Here is an 18651-nt window from a genome sequence, read left to right as displayed (position 1 = left end):
CGTTTCTTAACACCGGCAAAAGGACTAGACTGTTAGCTTTAAGGAAAGGAAAGGCGCATAACTGGCTCCCTGGGTCAGTGGACATCGGTCATGCTAACAGCGCTTTCGCACAAAGTTTAGCGTTTAGCAATGCTAACCCGGCACCAATTTTTGAAGGCGTAAGCCTTTCTTGGCTCATGAGTGGCTTGGATGGAAATTGTAGAGAGAAGTTTGTAGACGGAAGTTGTGGACGACAGTTGTGAACGGAAGTTGTCCGCACGCACTGTTAATCGTAAGTTTATGGTAAATAAAAATTAGCTGCTGTTAAACTACTGCTGAACCTACGCTCTAAGAAAAAAGGGAATGAGAATGGGGTAAAAAGGAATTATCCTTCCTTTAGAGGACCCTAGGAATAACTTTGCACCCGTTAAAAGCACGCCCTTGATCACTTACCCCTTTTATAAAACTTAAAGCCTGCTTATGCTCTCTACCAGTGTTGATAACGGCGCGTCCGTTCCTGCCCCTAAAACAGCAGAACTATTAGTTTGCTAGTATGTCGCGATGGGGCACTCGTGGAGAATTTTGTGTGGAGTGCCTCGATGCGCGTGCCGACTTCATAGAGGGGCGGGAAAGAATTTATATAATTGTCAATTTTTATTGTGTGGCAAATACATAGAGCAAAAAGAGTAAGCTTAGCACTCTACGCTGAAAACGAAATTCAAATGCTTACATTTTTTTTCCTTATAGACCGTTGAAAAAGGATAACTCTGTGCGCTCCAGTCTCCGTGCTGCCCTTGCTGCTTGTGCACAGCGCTGACTTCCGGCTCACACGAGTACACTCAGGGGTTTGAACTTATCCCGCATTAGAAGTTTTTCGACTGATTTGCTAGTGCGAGCGCAAGTGAGCGTGAATCCTAGACAGTCGTTTGAACACTGCATGAAATAGACGCTGTGAAACTTAATTTTTATTAAGTACGTTTTTTGACTAAGAAAATTTCACTACATTCCGATAAGCGCACAAATCTGTGTCCCACATTTTGTGAACCATCTCTCCATGCACCTTTTATTGATTATATGTGTGTGTGCCTAAGGCTTCGGATATTTGAATAAAGTAGTACCAGCATTTTTAGAAAACATTGGCTTGATTTGCTCTCCTGCGACAACTGCGAGCTGACATTTGCTTCGTTTTGATGTCTGGCACATTGTCCTGGCCGTTATTTATTAATCGCGCTTAGATCATCGTTCAAAGAATGGATGTTTCATGGTTTTTGGGGGTTTAACATCCGAAAGCGACTCAGGCTGTGAAGGACGCCATAGGGAAGTGCTCCGGAAATTTCGACCACCTGGGGGTATTTTACGTGCACTGACAGCGCACAGTACACGGGCCTCTGGAACTTCGCCTCCACAGAAATTCGACCGCCGGGGCCGGGATCAAACCCGCGTCTTTCGGGTCAGCAGCTGAGCGCCATGAGCACTGAGCCACCGCGGCGGCTTTAAATTATAGAAGATATTGCGATACTTACCAGAGTTGTACGTAGCACATTAGAAGTTATTCATTATTTGTAATCAGCTACACTTTCTTGAAATTTTGCGACTAATTTATTACTTTTTTCATACGGCAACGTTCAAGGTAATTCAATTACTTTTTCTCTAGTTGATTACAGGTAATCAGTTCCTTTTCTTCAAAAAGAAAAAAAAAACTGGAACCAACGGTGCAGCTTTCCTGACGGCAAGCAGTTTTCTTTGTGACCGAGCCACAACAGGCCGGCTGCCAAGAAGAATCGCGCACGATCATGTCCGGATCACAACCGGGTCAACGCTGTCTTCTACGGGAGTTCTCCTCCCGAGAGGTGGTTTAAGGCCCTTTGTCTCTTGTTTTTGTGTTTTTGTTGCAAAATGCCGGTGCCTTGTCGTTCATCATTGACTTGCACTTCGTTGTTGTTTGTTATTAGCAGTCACCCTTGTGCGCTGTTTCAGCCTCTTCTTTTCGCCTTTAAATATCTTATCCCGCGTATCAATTCCAGCAGTAGCGGCATCATGCGTTCCCTTCCATTTCCTGTATAAATATCCCCTCTCCGCAATAAAAATTCAGTTGAAGTCAGCGCTGTGGTGTCTTGTCTCGCTTCGTCCCCGTCTTTATTCGCGCTGTATCGCATTATGGAAAACTACCAACTAGCCCGATCTGCCATTCTTGCAATCCTGGTAAGTACGGTCGAATGTTTATCTGCTTGTATTTTGTAGACGGGTGGTGGTGAGCAATTAGGCTCATGCAAACTTTTAGTAAAACAACTCAAATTCGCCCTCGTCATTTCATGGATCCTATAATAGATATATGGAGGCTAACTTCATGGTCCAAATAACGCAATGCACCCTTTTATCTCCAGCAATAAGTTTTGGATACGATCCAATTAGCTGCTTTCGACACAGTCGCCTTCCTTGAAGTCTTGACGGCGGGGGTACGTTGCAAAATGCATGCAACCTCAAGCATGACCGCTGCTAATGTGGCCTTTGAGCTTCAGAGGGTGAGTCCTACTTTCTTTCCGGAATCTTGATGATTACTCTGAGTGGTTGATGTTTAAAAATTGATTGAACTGGAGTGCAAACCTTTTTTATGATGAGGGCCAAAGCCATCTGGCATCTTTGTTCTAGACGCGGCTGAGGTGCGCCGTTAGGATTTCTCTTTTTAATGCAGAAAAAGGGCCTGTTTTTTTCCCCCGAACTCGAGCATTGGCTCCAAGCTGCTAGGACCCTGCTAAAGCTTCACCCACAAACATTTTTCTATACCTAGTTCGAGTCACTTAATCCTCAGGAGAGTTGACAACTTGCAAAATGAACGATTTGCAGAAATGTGCAAGTCATCTTCTCTGCAAGGCTTGTTTTACAACCAAAAAATCTCGTTCTTAGACGACACTGTTGCATTTTTTTGTGGAAACGAAAAGAGTGAAGTTCTCTTTTCTGAGTAAACAAAGAAATGTCGCGAGTTTACTTCAAGGTGGCCTGGAGACAGCCATCGAAAAAGTACAGTCAACCTGCGATAGCACTGCAGTAGAGGCTAGGCAGGGAATAGAAGAAAATGGGCCTTTGTTCTTGTGCGCGGGAAGTAGGCAGCTACCTCACACTAAACTTTCTAAAAACTTTCTACTGAACAACACCATCACGCTAACTTCCTCCCTTCACCCCCCCCCCCCCCCCCGCACACTCCTAGCTAGAACACCACCACCCACTACCGACAGCACTGTCACAAGGGACGGCATCCCTCTTTTTTCTGCCTACACTCTGCTGCTGGCAGTGTGCGACCATCCGGAGTTTTCGTTCCCTCCTAGAATGTGAGTGCGTTCTCTGGCTTCGAGATATTCTCCACAGTCTGCGTTATCACTTCCTGTTCTGCCCGCGAAAGGGGAGATGGGTTAGTCGGTCCCAAAATAGATTAAAGGGCCTCCAACCTTTCCTAAAAATGCGGGACGGCTGTCTGTGAACGAATACTTTTGTTCGGTGTTGGTGGTAGTTGTTTTTTTATTAAAATAACAGTAAAAAGGAAGGAAAAGATTTTTGCTAGCCTCGGCATCTGCCATCGATACTGAAGAACCTGAGCAGGGGCAACGGAAATAAAGGACAGCAGGAAGAATGAAGAAATGAAATGAAAGAGGTCTTTTGGTCGGAAGATATCCTTTTGGAGAAGCTGACTTATATAATATTGCAAGTTGTTGCAGAAAGAAACGCACTCTCTCAATGCACATGCGCTTTTGTAGCACGCAGGCGGCGAAAATTCAGCCATAATTTTGCTAGCGCCAAAAGCATAACTGAATAACAGCTGAACAAGAGTTCACTGCCGGTCATTTTTGTATGTAAAATGTGTTCCATGGCCATACTATGACTCTGACTAAATGGTAGCACCATTGCATGCACGATAGCAACGGGGTGAATAAAGACCTGTCATTTTACACACGTCAAATATACTGTGGTTCGGTTTCTTATGTTTAGCAAATTTCATCAGTAAAATCGGGCCGCTTTGAATCAACGCTGAAAGAACGCTGTAATTAAACACAAAAACTAGACTATTTACGGAAATGGGATCTGCGCTCTACTTCCACTGCATGTGAAATATGTGTACTAGACACCAATGACATCTTTTGTCGATGTTTTGAGTGCGTTGCGCAAAATAAGGAGCTCAAAAATCAAGGTATGTCTGACCTTCTTCATGTTTTCTTTGGGGCCCTGCGTTCACATGTTCCAGGGATGGCGCCTGGTAACCTGAAGAACTTCCTACAGCTGGTGCTTTCTTTTGAGTCCCTAAATTCCACGTTCAAGAAGAACAGCGCGAAAAGACAAGGACCACAAGAAGATACACAAAGACACACAAAGACAAGCGCTGTTCTTCTTGAACATGGCATACCAACTCGCCCAAGCATCAGTCCTAACCTAACTTCCACCTTCGCAGCAAACTTCCTTGCGAACTAAAATGAATGGGGCTAAACCTCGTGGATCTCATATGCATCGAAAAGTGCCGTTTTTATTGTAGTGGAACTGCGCTGGGATTTTAAGTCGGTTAGCTGGACTAAAACTATTCTTGTAAGAGGCTTGTGTTCCAGTATTGGCCCTGTCAGAAGCTGGCCTGCCTAGCGGGAGATGTTTGACCGGATATGTCGCCCATAAAAACTGCAGCATAAAGTCATTTCCTGCAGGAAGTGCTGCGCTTTACATAAGAAGAGAAATTGCACGTGTTTCTCTAAGCGTTGTCGATCTTTGCACGGATGACATTGAGGTAGCGGCTGTGTGAATACCGCTCGGCTCTCGAACCGTTTCTATTGCATTCGTGTACTTGTCTCCGCGGAAGAAGGTAGCATTGTATTTGTTTCTACAGCAGCTCTGCGACCGCTGCCCAGCTCCTAGAATCATCTGCGGCGATTTCAATGCCCATCATGCCGTTTGGGGTGACAGGAACATGGATTCCCGTGGACGCAAACTCGTAGAGGTTATTGACAGTTTCGACCTGTGTGTTGCCAATGACGGAAGCTCCTCCAGCCTCAGCGACAGCCATAGACCTGACACTGCATTCACCTGACGTCCGCGTGAGTTGCTCAACAGCGCTTGACCGCATGGGAAGTGATCACTATCCAATTTTTGTGTTTGCTGCCGACTTTCGTATGCATGGTCCTAAAATTATCAACGTGGTCAACTGGGACAAGTACAGAGAGTACCTAGAACATGTTTCTGGTGATGTTGTTGACAAAATGATTTCTAGTAAACTAGCAGCAACTACGGCGGTCAAGTTACCTGATCATTTTCCGGCCCCGGATTTAAAACTCAAGAACCTTTGCGCAGAGAGAAGTGCGGAGCGCCAACTCGTGCGGAAGAAGGACGACATGCAACTGAAGACGACATTCAATAGGTTAAATTCTGCTATTAGACGACACACTAACAAGCTGTACAGGTCGCAATGGGCCTCATTATGTGCTAGTTTGACTGTGTTCTCACCTATAACGAGAATATGGCGAGATATTGACAGCCTTGCTGGAGAATCTCGCCCTTCGAAGCCTTTGAAGCTCTTGCAATACACAAGGAAAAACCTATTGCGTGCTTGGCAGAAGAATTTGCAGACGCACTCGTATGCGCTGATTCTGGAATAGATATATATATACACCACCTGCTTCCTCCAGTTCAATCATGGACGTCCCGTTCACGCTTCGTGAGCTTCAGACTGCGCTCAGTGGCCTGCGGCGCCGGTGTGCACCAGGTCCCGACGGCATCACCAATAAAATGCTGTGATAATCTGCCCTTGCAACTCAGAAAGGAGCTCCTCAACTTCATCAATCGCGTTTGGGAGACTGGCGATGTTCCTCCGTCATGGAAGGTGGCACACGTAGTTCCAGTACTGAAGCCTGGAAAAGACATGACAGACCTTGCCTCGTATCGCCCTGTGTCATTGACCTCCTGTGTAGCTAAGTTGATGGAGAATCTGGTAAATGAACGCTTATCATGGTGGATTGAGGACAGCAAGGCGCTGCCAACATGTATGACAGGATTCCGCCCAGGTCTTAGTGCCCAAGATAGCGTCTTAGACTTGATCAGTCACATTGAACACCAGAGAGCTTTCGGCCTTTCCACCTTAGCCATTTTTCTTGATGTTGCGAAAGCTTACGACAGCGTGCTTCAGAGCTCAATTCTAAACAGTTTGCAAGGCATGGGCATACAGGGCCATATGTTAAGATTCATTTACAAGTTTATAAGTGGTCGCGCGGTTCGTGTACGGTTAGGGAGTACGTTAAGCACCGAAAGAGTTCTATGACGAGGTGTGCCTCAAGGAAGTGTTCTTTCCCCCACGCTCTTTAACGCCGCAATGGCTGGCCTTCCCGATTCGTTGAAAAAAAGTTGCAGGCAAGTGCGTATGTCACTTTATGCTGACGACATCTGTACTTGGATTACTAGCTACGAACACAAGCGATTAGCCCTCACAGCTCGACAGGCTCTACTTTCGGCACAAGCTTACCTTCAATGTGTGGGGTTGTCTCTGTCAGTCGAAAAATCCGGCTTTATTCTGTTTCCAGGTGTAGGAAAACATCAAGCGCAGTTGAAGATAGACCTCGGTCACCCTTGCATTCGTCAATTCAACCACACGCGTTTCCTGGGCGTCATTATTCACACCCGTCTACAGTGGCGAAAAGCTGTAGACGCGATTGTTTCATCTATATCTTTTCGTCTCAATGTGATTCATAGAATTTTCCGTGAGGAATAGGGAAACCATCCTTCGTCAATGGTTCAACTTCATGAAGCGCTGGTGGTCAGCCGCATAATGTATCAATTACCTTTAATTTCCCCCACGGCATCAAAACTTGAACGTCTCGAAGTTGGCCACAGAAAGGGCCTAAGAAGAGCCATTGGAGTTCCCCAGGCGTCTGCGAATAAGGCAGCATTTCATGAGTCCCTATCGAAACCTCTCAGCCTTATCGCTTCTCAGAGACTACTAATGCATCTTGTCCGCTTAGGGGTGACGGTAGCTGGGCGATCCCTTCTCCATCGGCTCTGCAAGAGATATGAGTCGAAGGCTTACTTGGCACTCAATACTCTTAGTTCTTTAGGCATTAATGTCCGAAGGCAAAGGAAACGGTTGAAACCCCCCTGGTCTTTTCCGACCCTCGACTGTAAGGTCACAATCCGCCTTTTTCATGTTCCTGTGCTGCCACCTCGCGCACAGCGCTGGAAGCTCATAGAAGGGTACTGTGCGCCCAACCCGGCCGGAGTGAGTGCCGCTGCGGAGCATGTTTTGAAGGAATCTGTCAACGATTGCGTGTCCTGGGTAGCACCTGGTGCCTGGAGGATTTCGAGGATTGACTGGTGGCTGTGTGCGAAGTCCGAGGCAGGCTGCTGAGCCCACCGAAGAGCAAATTCTTCAGTATCTCCGATCATGCGGCATGCGATGCAATCGCCAGCTGAGCAAGGACCGCCGCTTCAAAGATGAAGGCTACATTCGGAACATAATGTTCAATGAAATATCCCCGATCAGTGAGAATGGCGTTTTCCGCTGTATATGCCTGCCATCCACGAAAGGTGGATACTACATCGTGCACGCCGTAGCACAGAAAACAAATGGGGGCAACAGTTTTCACAATCCCGCCGTGGTGGCTGAGTGGTTATGGCACTCACCTGCTGGCCCGAAAGACGCGGGTTCGATCCCGGCCGCGGCGGCAGAATTTCGATGGAGGCAAAGTTCTAGAGGCCCGTGTACGTGCGATGTCATTGCACGTTAAAGAAACCCAGGTGGTCGAAATTTCCGGAGCCCTTCACTACGGCGTCCCTCATAGCATGAGTCGCTTTGGGACATAAAAGCCCCACTAAACCAACCCAAGTTTGCACAAGCAATCGTTGTGCTCAAGCGCTTCCGAATAGCTACACGAGCGATAAAAGCACAAGCGTACTCGCAACATGGCAGCTTTGCTAGCATTTTACTTTATTTTCCCGCAGCACACCGCTGCATAGGTTAAACAAGCATGCGCGTCCATAAAGACGTGCGCGAGAAGCGCACATTGAGCCATTCCGACGAAACCACGCAGAGCTCTTCATCATGGATATGATGCGAACACACGCATAACGCACCTTCTGCTTCTTCTGCCTCTTAATACATGGCGCATACCCACATGGGGGTATTGGCCAAGATGTAGTGGCATAAACAAGAAATTTCCTTAGGAGATTACGACATAATTGTAGCACCATGCGTGAATGCTCTCGTCGCTTCTTTTTTGTTGTCCGCTCCATCGCGCGTTGAAAGCGGCTCACAGCACTTGCCCATTTGGCCTTCTTGCTTGGGAAAGCAAAAAGCATCGGAATGAAGTCTGGGTGCCGCGGTGACATTCGAGGCCTTCCTGCCCATCAATAAAACATTTCGTGATGGACTGCACACGCATTTAACCACAGTACCTCGTCCGCACCTGTCACAAAGTGATTCCCGCACAGTCTTGACGGTGCCCAATGGCGGCCACGATCGTCGAGCAGGCGAACGGCTTTTATCCACGCTTCGCGTCGAAGGCGGTCCCGGGAAGCGTTCGGAAAGCGAAAAAATCCGAGTTTGCTTCCCTTTACATATTTGGCAATGCAGCCGTATCCAACACATGTCGTAGGCATTGCCAAATCCGTCGCACTGAACGCCCGACGGCTGCAGCAAAGCACCCCGCGTAGGAAGCCGGTTTGTTTACACTTCCACGGCCGGTGTCGAGTGGCGCGCGACCCTTCCAATATGTTTCGCGACACCGCCGCCAGGGGATGGGCGCATGCGCAGTCGCGTCGTGAAAAAGGCGGATTCCCCATGTGAGCGGAAAGCGCAGCTCTCCTTTGGCAGCAACGCGTTCGCTTGTACTGGAACACTTGGAATCACAGTATGCCTGCCATCTTCAAATTTTCACGGTGGGTTCTCTGGACAAGGTCAAACAAACTAGCGCAGCGGCTTTTTACATTCCTTCTTTGCACTGTAAGTGGTCCGTACGCTGTACTGCTGTCGTATCCTCCACAACGGCTGAAAGTGTTGCTATTGAGGCGGCTTTAACGAAGATAGGGCCTTGTCCGGCTCAACCTGCTGTCATCCTAACTGATTAAAAATCTACCCTCCAGAGGTTAAAGCGCGGATTCTCTACTGACGCCTTGTCTATAAGCTCTCTGCGCTTGGTGGAGAATCTGCACAGCAGAGGCTTTACTCTGCATTTCCAATGGGTGCCCTCTCACATAGGAGTCAACGGTAATGAGGTGGCAGAGGGTCTCGCCCATAGAGCTCTCTCAAGGATTCCATCAAAAAAAGTACCTCGAGATGGAAAACGTCTCTGCAGGAAAATGGTGCTCGATCACTTCAGTACCCTGTGGAGTGTGTCCCACAAGCCATGTGTGACCAAGGGACTGAGAAGATCTCAGGCCACCCTTCTACATCGAATTCGCACGGCCTCTGCTCGCACTCCTGCATGGATGCATAAGATCGGCATAGCATCGTCTCCGCTCTGCTCTTTATGTGGTGTGTGCGGGGATATCGAACATTATATTATGTACTGCCCAGAGTACAACGCGGAAAGGCATGTGATGTTCGCTTCCTTCAAGAAGACAGGAACCCGTCACAGCACGGTGCAGGACATGTCTACCCGAGTGGAAACCAGACAAGCAGAAGGGGGGCTGCACGCCTTCTTTTAACATTTCTGCAGAACACGGATCTTGTCTCTAAATGGTGACAGCAGGAACGGAGTATGGCCTACTGTGGTTGAATGTGCGTAGATGGTGTCTTCCGGAGTGGACTATTTTATACGGTGAGTGAATGTGTGTATGTATTGTGGCACTACAATGGGCTATGTTCTACTGTGACTGAATATGTGCATAGATGGTGACTTCTTGAGTGGACTGTGATGTGGACTGTGTGGATTGATTCTGTGCATAGATGGTGGCTGCGGGAGAGAATGTGTGATATTATAAGGGACTGTGCGCATAGCGGTGTAGATGCGGCATTGTTAATATAGAAGGGACGCTGCGGTGGAGCGATTGCCGGCAGATAAAGCAAGGCTAACCCCACGTGTAGCATTCAAAACCGCAACTCAACTCAACTCAACTAGACACCAAATCTAGGAGCCTTCTAGTTTGGTTTAGTTGGTGGGGCATTCATGTTCTTCAATCAGTACCATGAACGATTCTGCAATGATTTCTGTCCAGAGCTTGTACTGTTCATTCCTTTACTTATTTCTTGGCCTGTACAGTATGCTCGCTTGGAAAACACCACCAATACGCCTTCGCGCTTCAGACCAAATTTCCGCAGATAAAATTTTGATCTCTAAATTACACTTTATGCGTTAAATGTGTGTACTGCCCGTAATGTTTCAAGGATTTCTTTTTGTCACACAGGTTCGCTTGGGGAATGGATGTAATTATGACGTTGACAGAAGCCTTCTGAGTAATGCTGCTATTTTAAATTCAATAAGAAATAAACCCGGTCGTGCATAATGGTGTGCTATCTCTGGATTCCAAAACTGCACTATGAAGTACGGCACGGCACGCCACCAACTTATCGCACTACCACGAACATAACCAGGAATGTAGAAGAGAAAAACGTCTGTGAGCTGGACGTCAGTGAGGTGCTTAATTCTCATGCCTTTTCAGCAACAGCTTTGTTCTGTAGGTGCATTATAATGCTGCGTTTGATTGCGATGTGAGTTATACATTGCAGTAGATACACCATTACCGCACACCTATAGAAAGTGAAATGGTTTTGTTAAAAAGCCCAAAAATGGTCTTACTTTAATAACAATGGATGCCTAATGTCGCAGCGAACGGGTGTGTGTCTTACACTTGGGAATTTATAACAATACACTGTAATATGCGATACAGTCCTCTGGACGGTAACGTTACCCGTCCAAAAGAGATGTAGAGATGCACATAAAAGAGCAAAACATACACACTTGGAGAGCAATGTTATGCCCACCGACACGGTGCAAAGTTGCACCTTAGAAGCGTTGTAATAAACTCATTAGGTAACTATAGCCCCTGCGAGGGTAAACTTACGCTAACGTCACCCTTCCTAACATGGCGCAAAGGTGCACTTAAAGGAGGAAACCATATGCTCTTGCAGAGCAATGTTACGCCCATTGATAAGGGTTTTTTTAATGGTTTTTTTTTTGGGAAGGGAAATGGCGCATTTTGGAACCCCACGACCCCCAAACGCGATGATGAAAACTCTTTCCCCAACATAATTTCATTAATGAAAGAGGTACCGAGCGATATTCCAAAATGCCTGCGGCATTTCGATAGAACGTTTCATGGAACTGTTGAATGTGTACCTCTCCTCAACGCTAGTGAGTTTTCAGGATAAATTCTATGTGCAAAAACGAGGCATTTGTATAGGGTCGAGTGTTGCACCTGTTCTCACTGAAATATCTTTAGCGGAAGTTGACTGTTCACTCTCACGGGCGCTAACTGACGACCGCATCGCGCGAGTTTTCCGATACGTAGACGACTTTTTAGTACTCTTAAAAATGAATCCCAATGACAACCCACAAGAGGTCACTAAAGAAGTTTTAACGTCTTTTAAATCTAAGGCTCCCAGTTTGAATTTTACCGTAGAATTGCCTGAGAATTCTTGCTTACAGTTCTTGGACTTGAGATTGTTTTTCAGTGAACCGGACCACTTGTGTTGGATGTACATGCCTAGAACAAAAAAGGCCATTTTACCCTATGACTCCTGTCACTCTAAGCTTATTAAGAGAGGAATTGCTTCATCCTGCTTGAGGTCATCATTACTGAAGTCCTGTTTTCACAAGGTTTCACTCAGCTTTTCCGCTCAAGTCACACGCCTAAGTTGTGCTGGGTTTCCCTCGTCGCTTCTGCAGGCCGCTGCCGGGTCTCTGTTGAAAACCGTCATCCCAACTTCTAGTGCTTGAGAATCTGGCATTCGTGAGAGGCGGAAATTTGAAGTACTGCCCTATATATATAAGACCTCGCATGGCCTGAAGAGGGTGGCAAGAAAATTCGGTGTGGAAATCTTCTTTTCGGCGCCTTGTAAGCTGTCCCGTTTGTGCGCGCTAACTAACAATGAAACGAGAACAAAAGCAGGCTGTGGTGTAAACCACAAAATCAAGTTTGTGTCCTGTCGAATGGGAGTAGTGTATGAAATCCCGCTTAGTTGCGGCTCAGTTTACGTGGGAAAAACGGGACGCTGCATTAATAAGCGCCTACAAGAACACAAAAATTCGTTGGGCTCTCACAGCGGCATGCATTTGCCCAAACACTGTCTTTCTTGTGACAATAAATGCACGCCACTCTTTGAGCGTACAAAGATAATCGGAAGGGCCAAAGACCAGAAAACACGTGAGGTCATCGAAGCCTGGCAGATTGATAGATATGGGCCAGAGAAGTGTGTAAGCGAGGCTTCGGTCTATCTGTACAAGAAGGAGCTGAAGTTCTTGAACTCGATAAGATAGAGTTTGCTTGTTGCGCATGCGTAGGGTTGGTGATGGAAGGAAGATGTGTTTCAATAAACAGTTGCAAGTCCGCGCTCGTCCTGTCTACTTCTTCCCTGTGTATCGTCCATTGCGTGGTTTTCGTTCTTAGTTCATGGATTACCATTTAGCCCCCCATCGTACACTCCTACAATAATGTGAAGTATAATTATTAATAAAAATAATTGGTTTTGGGGGAAAGGAAATGGCGCAGTATCTGTCTCATATATCGGTGTACACCTGAACCGCGCCTTGAGGGAAGGGGTAAAGGAGGAAGTGAAGAAGGAACGAAGAGGTGCCATAGTGGAGGGCTCCGGATTAATTTAGACCACCGGCGGATCTTTAACGTGCACTGACATCACACAGAACGCGGGCGCCTTAGCGTTTTGCCTCCATAAATACGCAGCCGCCGCGGTAAGGTTCGAACCCGGGAACTCCGGATTAGTAGCCGAGCGCCCTACCCACTGAGCCACCGCGGCAGGTAGAAAGTGACGCACTTTCGTGGCTTATGCGTTAGTCTTTCTGAGGCCGGGTAACGTTAGTCATCAAAGGATTATACGTACACTTGGCCAGACGGAATAACATTACCCCGATTACAGCCTAAACCTTAAACCGTACGCACATAGTCCCCCGACGAAGGTGTAACGCTACACCAAAAGGGGGTCGCCGCGGCGTCAGTGAATTTACCCCTTAAAGGACTAATACCACTCCTTATAGAGTTAGAGAGCGGAAGTTGTGGTGTAGACGCGGCTTGGCCTCTGATATTGAGTGCGCTCGGCACAATGGATAGGCACAGCGCCCACCCTGCTAGGTCGGGGTAGATTAATGATTGACCGTGAGAGGTTGGACACCCAATGAACTGCTGCAGCTTACTGCTGCATCCAGTGGCGCGTGTGTGCCACAACATTGTCAGCGGTAACGCATGCCGCCCACATATCTCTCTCTCCACCGCCACGTACCCCAAGGCGCGATTAGGCGTCCACTGCCCCATGGATCCAGCTATGCGCCCTTCCTTTCCTCAAAATCATCGGAGTCTAGAGCGTTGCCAACGCAAACGGCCATGAACACAAAGAACGTCGATGGTCTATAGCTTCAGTGCCGCGTTTCGGCTATAACGTTGTGAATGCCAACGAATGCAGCGCACATCTGTCACTACCGCCACGTAGCTTAAAGCGCGACTGAGGTGTCCACCGTCCCTTTGCTTTCGAAGAAACTTGAACCCGCAGTAACTGTCTCAATTATATGGTGGACACCCGAACCGGTTTTGAGGAAAGGAAATGGCGTTGTAACTGTCTGATACGTATATCGGTGGACACCCGAACAGCGCCGTAAGGGGGTTTGATCTCTGGCTAACATTGAAGGTCAAAACCACAAGCACCGAGAAATCTTTACGAAGTAGTGCAGCGAAGCTTTCGATTCAAAATTACAGGATTGCAGTTGTTTGCTTCAGAGCGCAAATGCGAAACTCTTTCTCTGTCCTCATTCTCCCTTCATTTTTCAATTTTCGTGGCAGCGTATACAGCTCGTTCGGTCGAAAAGCCGCCGACGTCGTAGTAGTAGTAGCAGTAGTAGTAGTAATTGGATGGAAACAACTTTATTTAAAAAAAGAAATCTTCCGAGGTGGCCCCTGCTTGTCCAGTAGTTCAAGGGCCCGATCAAGAAAGCCCGATCCACCAGCCATTCCTGCCGGCGGGCTGAGCAATCCGTGAAGTAGGCGCCCAATAATAATCAGTGGGTTTGGAGATTGGGGGTACTGCCTGTGGGGAAGAACATTCCGACAGGTAGTGGAAAAGTGTTCATTTTGGCACGCCACAGGAGTTAAAATGATGGGAAAAGCTGGGGTGAAAGCATGATAGATGGATGTAAACAACCCTTATTAGAGGGAGAAAATCTTCCATGGTGGCTCTCCACTCGTCCAGCAGTCCATGGGCTTGTGCTTCAGATAAAGCCCGATCCACCAGCCATTTCTGGCCGGCGGGCTGAGTGGTCCATAGAGCAGCCTCCCAAGAAGAATGAGTGGGTTTGGGGATGGGGGTACTTCCTGTTGGGAAGGACATTCCCAAAGGTAGTGGAAAAGTTGGTTTGGTTTATGAGGGTTTAACGTCCCAAAGCGACTCAGGCTAGGAGACATGCTGTAGTGAACGGCTCCGGAAATTTCGACCACCTGGGCTTCTTTAACGTGCACTGACGTCGGACAGCACACGGTCGTCTAGAATTTCGCCTCCATCGAAGTTCGCCCACCCCGGCCGGGATCGAACACGCATGTTTCGGACCAGTAGCCGAGCGCCATAACCATTCAGCCACCGCGGCGGCCGGTAGTGGGAAAGTGTGGATCTGGGCACGCCACAGGTGTGAAAACGAGGAGGAAAGGTGGGGTGAAAGCATGAGAGACGGTAGGGTGAATAAGCCAGCCCGTCTGTAATTGTCTACATGTGGCGCTGTATAAGGGCGACAAGGTACTGTCGGGTGGTGGTAATGTCATGCGGCCGAGTATGTAGATTGTGGCGATTTGATGATATGTGCAAGAAACCGATGGGGCCTCATGCACAGGGTTGGATGCCTGATCGTCCGGGGTCCGAGAGGAGAGGTCTCGGGCCAGCGCATGAACGCGCACATTACTGGGGATCGAGGCATGCCCAAGGATCCACGACAGAGTAACCATTCGGTCGAGAGATGTGGCTGCGGCAAGAATACGGTGTGTGGCCGGTGTCACCACCCCCTTTATGTAGTGGCGGTATGCGGCATGGGAATCTGTGCAAATTTTGGTTATGTTTTTGTCAATGGTGGAGTGGGCCAGCGGAAGCGCGATGGCGGCTGTTTGCGCCTCTGCAGGTTAATTAGTTCGGATAGAGGCGGCAGTCCCCACAGTGGCGTCTTCATAGGCTGGAACTGCCGAGAAGAATCCTACTTTAGAATTTTCTGCCGCGCCGACATAAAGGTTATCGGAGCGGTTGCTGTATATTCTGGTGTAATAGCTCGCTCGAGGCTGCCGCCTACCCTGATGAAGGTTATCGCTCATATTGCGCGTTAGGGGCTTCTGATATATTTGATCCTGCGTGCGCAGAGAAATCGTGTAAGGTGTAGGTATTGTTGGGGTGGGGATGGGTGGATTGAGACGGAGCTGTCGCAGCACGCATTGCCCTGTTTCCGTGCGACCCAGGCGGACTAATTGGTTGGTGCGTTGAGCCCTCTACTTCGAGCACGGTATTGTGGGTACCAGTGGCCAGGAGACGTTTTGTGCTAACCGTCCGTGGAAGACGTAGGGCGGAGGTGACAGTAGTGCGTATTAGGATGTCTGCCTGTTGTGTTTGGTGCTGAGTGAGTACGTGGTATGGGAGGTGGCATGTAATGCGGATAATGATTAATGCATTTGTCATATTGATGGTCTCGCGTTCAGAGAGCCCATGATTGTATGCTGCCCCCTGCTTGATTAGTGCAGCCACCTGTTTGGTGTGTCTTTGCAGGAGCTGAAGAGTGGCGGTTGCATCGAGTGTGTTGTTAATGAGAAGGCCGAGAATCTTCACCTGAGACACAATGGACACTGGATTCTCATACATGTGCAGTTCAATGGAGGGGTCACTGGGCAGGGGTTTCAGCTGCTAGAGTTCTGATTTATTTCGAGAGCAACGGAGACCTGTGTTTGCTAATTGGGTGGTGGCGATGGCTATGGCAGATTGCAGGATATCCTGGGATGCTCCGATGGATCCTCCCGTTGTCCAGAGGGTTATATCATCTGCGTATATGGCTGTGTGGAGCTCTGGGATAGCAGCAAGGGCGTTTGCCAGTGGCGCTAGGGCAATGTTAAAAAGTGAAGGGGATAGGACCGCCCCTTGTGGGGTTCCCCGGTTAGGCATGGGGAAAGTCTGGGAGGAGATTTCCCCAAGGTGGAGTTTTGCCGTGCGCCCTGAAGGAAGACCCGAACATATTGCCATATGCGGGTGCCGTTGCTTCTAGTGGCTAAGGTCGCCAGGATATGGTCATGGCTTATTGTGTAGAAAGCCTTATGAATATCAAGGGCCAGTATGGCGCATAGCTTGTGTACGGCGCTTATTGTAACAGAGAGGCTCTTTAAGGGAGAGAAGTACTTCTTGCGCCGAGAGGTTTGGACGGAAGCCAAACTGAACGTTGGCGAGTAAGCCTGTTGTTTCTAGGAACGGTTGCAGGCGTTTGAGAATGGCATGCTCGAAGAGCTTGCCAACACAGCTCGTTAAGGACATGGGGCGCAAATATTGAAGAGTGAGGGGTTTGCCCGATTTGGGTATAAATCGCATGCTGTCATGAGTCAAGGCTGATGGGAGCGTCCCAGCGTGACAGTGGTTATTCAAGAGCTCCGTAAGTTCCTGAAAGGAGACTTCGTCCAGATTTAGTAGTGCGTTGTACGTTATGCCATCCGGCCCAGGCGCCGTAGAGAGTGCTCGGCGGACTTCGCTTAAGGTAATGTCGGCATCAAGTTCCGGTTAGGTGGAGGTAGACTGTGCGGATCTGCTGAAGGAAGGGATGTCGGTATGTAAGTGTCCCGTAGTTGGCCAATTACGTCTGTGCCTTTTGGAGGTCTAGCTGTATTAGACGTTGTGTGCTTACTTGTGTCTCAGATTTAATGGTTTCTGAATCTAAGAGAGCGCGTAGGAGGGACCACGTGTGTTTAGTGCCTAATGCACCCTTGAGCTCATTACAAAAGGATGCCCAGTTTGCGCGGGCTAGCGTGTTCGCGTATTCTTCTGACTCACGAGTGAGTGCGGCGCTGCGGAGTCTCAATTTACGACTGTGTCGCTGGTGACGCCAGCGCTTGAGAAGTCTTTGTCGGGTCTCCCATAGATGAGCCAGATGCCGATAAACCTGCGGTGCCGTAGGGGTGTTTTTAATGCGTTTGCTGCTCGCCTGGATAGCCTCCACCAGACGGTCTGTCCAGTCGGTGACAGTACGGGGTTCAGTAGAATCAGCTGCCAAGTATGAGCGCAATTTATCCCAGTCAGTGAGGAGCTGTGTACGGGGGCTCCAAATTATGTAATCGTAAGAAATAGTAGTGGAGACTGGAAAGTGGTCACTCCCAATGCTGTCTTGGAGCACCATGTCAGATTCAACGATTATGTTCGGTGTGGCCCATCTGAAATCAGGTGTGGTGTCGCGGGTGACACTTGTGCCAAAGCGAGTGGGTACGGTGGGGTTTCTGATCAGGCCAAGGTTTTAATCAGTCATTACCGTAAATATGAGGTTACCTTTGGGGGTATCCGAGGTGCATCCCCAGTTCGCGTGCCGTGCATTAAAATCACTCACCACAAGGAGCTTGGACGAACAAAGGGAGCCCAGGATGCCTGGAATAAGTCTGTCTTTATCTTTGGGATTGCTGTATATGTTAAGAATATTGAGGCCATATGTGTGCCCGGGTCAGCTCAGCTCTATCGCGGTGTTTTGAGTGCCCTTGTTGTCGGGCGTGTTAAAGGTGTGCGGTCTAGCACCGGCATGGATGCGAGTGTCAAGATTGCCGTACGAGGCGTAAGGGCTGCCGCGTGATAACCGCGGATATGAATGCGATTTGTTTGTCTCTTGCAGAGCGATGACATGAGGGGGGGGGGGGGGGGGGGAATTCGGGGAGTTTGCGATATATGCTGCTAGTTGCACTTGTTTTTGCCGTATGCTGCGACAGTTCCATTGCCATATAATTGCTTCTGTTGGAGTAGGGGACAAGCGTCGCTGCCAACCTTTTCACGTGCTATTGTTCAGTGCCATGTTGCTGGTTTGGAGATAATGGATGAGGTCAGGCAGCAGGTTGAACTGCGCGCTGCTTCCGAGGCAATTCCTCATGAGGTACAAGCTGGAAAAGCTTATTGATGCCGGCTTCATGTTTTTCCAAATGTGTGTTGCTCGTAGCTTCTATGCTGTCAGTCATGAACTGCATAAGCTGTGCCTAGGCTTGTATGAACTGATGCTTAATGGCTCCGAGTTGTTTAGCAGCTATAGTGTTGATTATGCTAGTGATTTCTGTACGAAAATCAGCGGAACATACGTATTGCTTTACCACCTCTTGAGATGGAACAGGGGGGTCAGGGGTTGGATAAGGTGTGCTAGTGGAGGCTGTTTGGACGGACCACTCGCCATTTTTAGCAGGGCCGGCACCTTTTTCGGGTGTAGCGTTTCGGAGTGACTGCGTCTTCTGAGTCTCCGACAAGACTTCATCAGCCAAAGCACGAGATACCAGGGGAAGAACACAGGACAACTCTGG

Source organism: Amblyomma americanum, chromosome 10, assembly GCF_052857255.1.
Source record: "Amblyomma americanum isolate KBUSLIRL-KWMA chromosome 10, ASM5285725v1, whole genome shotgun sequence".
Lineage (NCBI taxonomy): Eukaryota > Metazoa > Arthropoda > Arachnida > Ixodida > Ixodidae > Amblyomma > Amblyomma americanum.
The sequence above is the reverse complement of the archived record's forward strand: the minus strand, read 5'-3'. Positions refer to the sequence as shown.